This window comes from Sinocyclocheilus rhinocerous, unplaced genomic scaffold (genome assembly GCF_001515625.1).
Source record: "Sinocyclocheilus rhinocerous isolate Xijiao unplaced genomic scaffold, SAMN03320098_v1.1 scaffold1841, whole genome shotgun sequence".
NCBI classification, from domain to species: domain Eukaryota; kingdom Metazoa; phylum Chordata; class Actinopteri; order Cypriniformes; family Cyprinidae; genus Sinocyclocheilus; species Sinocyclocheilus rhinocerous.
In genome coordinates, this window is record NW_015666172.1 from 710,176 (window position 1) to 712,239 (window position 2,064).

Here is a 2,064-nt window from a genome sequence, read left to right on the forward strand (position 1 = left end):
CTTGTGCTTGCAAAGTGAAATAATGGGTTCAATACCCTGAGGCGAGATAGTATGACTACATATCATGATGATACATTTCAACACAATCAGATTTATAAAGCTATAATTCATGAACATTACGGAGTTATATAATACCTCAGTGACTTTGACTATGCGGTCTATCTCAGTGTCGCTCAGTTCAGACAGACATGAACACATGGCTTCATACAGGTCCAGTTCACCAGCCTACAGAACAACCCAAAAACACAAAAACATCACATCTGGACAGCAGCAGAACTGGCTAAATGTTCGAGTTCTTAGTCAACACGTTTGACTATAAAACATCTTACAGACTGCTAGGACATACAGGTATATTATCAGGTAAGAGGTTATAGATCTTTTCAGTGGTGGAGCACAGGGCAGTCCAGCAGTTCTGTGGCGGGTTGGGGACCGCCATGGCTTTGGACAGCCCACGCAGGATGGACAGGCACGGGCAGGCGCTGAGGACGTGTGTTGGGCACAAACTGCTGGACTGCCAGACTGTCCACATACACCTGCAGTTTGTCTTCAGCCACATGCTTCATCCAGGAGCTCAGGCACTCGTAGAGAGAAGCCCTAGTGCGGAGCTGTGGAGCGTACAGATGTTGAGAAAATTAAGAAAATGACTGCAGACTGAGAGAAAATTACAAAACAGTGTGACATTTTGAAGCCAGAAAAGCCACGATGAACTTCTCGCAGATGATAACATTATGAGATAATTAGCTACTAATTACTACTTTACTTTTAAGCATCTCTGAAAATAACATTAAACTTTACAAAGCTTTCAAAAGGGATAATGTCTAACAAATTAGTAAAAATTAGATTTAGAAATTTTCTAAAGAAAATTGCACATGTAAAACTGGATGCCATGTAGAGTTGCTTTTAACTAAACCGAAAAACAAAAAATAATATATATATATATATATTATCTCTATCAACACATTTAAATTAAATAAAAATAGATAAAAAGCATCTATGTTGTAGTGTACTTCCACAACATTCTGAAAACTACAAAACATATTCAATGTATAGAACAAGACAAGACAAAACTAAAACACTGTTGCAAACAATAATAACTTCATTTTCATAATAGATGGAAGTTATAATTGTAATGGAAAATTAAATTTGGTTAAAATTAAATTTGATTTGCTATGGCATTCTGGGAGGGTGGTAGGTGGTTTCTTAGTGGCCCAGCTCAAAAGATGCACTTGTGTGAAAAAGTTCACTACTACTAAAGAGCGACAGTGACAATGAACCAAACTAAAATATCTTATTTATAAGTGAAAACCCAGCATTTTAACATCAATAAGTCTGTATGAAGTCACCAAAGAGACACTAATGTGTGACAGAGACATGAGAGACATACACAGAGAGAAATACTCACACTCAGGCTGTGAACCAGGGGAGGCACAAGCCAGATGCCGAGGAAAAGTGAGGCACTCTGGGAAGACTGGGCCTGACTGGCAGCTAACGCTAAACAGTGATGCTGCACCTCCTCACCTATGACAGGCACAGGTGAGCACTTCAACATCATACATCCTCAGAAATGACACAATAGGGTATTTCCTACAGAAGACTAATTCACGACGATGACGAACAGGAAATCTCATCAGCGGAGAGAGGATGGCACTCCAGTTGACTGGAGGATACTGGAAGCTTCCACCGACCGTCCCTAAAGCTGCCAGCACTGTCTTCACTAGGTGTGGAGGAGTGAACTCAGGTCCTGTACAGAATCACAACATTAGTAAGCAATGGAATCACTTTTTATTAGATATTAGCATTAGATAGTGTGTTACCTTTCCTTCCTGCTTCGGTGATGAAGTCTACTGAAGCTCGGATGACACTTTTCTCTGGGAGATAACCAAAGTCCTGAGGAACTGTTAAAGCAGGTTGAAAAAGTATGTTTGATTGGTCTTCTTCACCGGTGAATGACCATTTGTACAGTATCAGTACTTTATATGTGGATTATTTATTTATTATTTATTAATTATTATTATTATTGTTAGTAGTAGTAGTAGTAGTAACAATAAAATTTATATATATATA

The 2,064-nt window shown here is 38.8% G+C and overlaps 1 pseudogene; it reads right to left on the reverse strand.

Moving 5' to 3' along the window:
• Positions 1-2,064, reverse strand: part of LOC107731875 (focadhesin-like) — a 45,191-nt pseudogene that overhangs the window by 3,269 nt on the left and 39,858 nt on the right.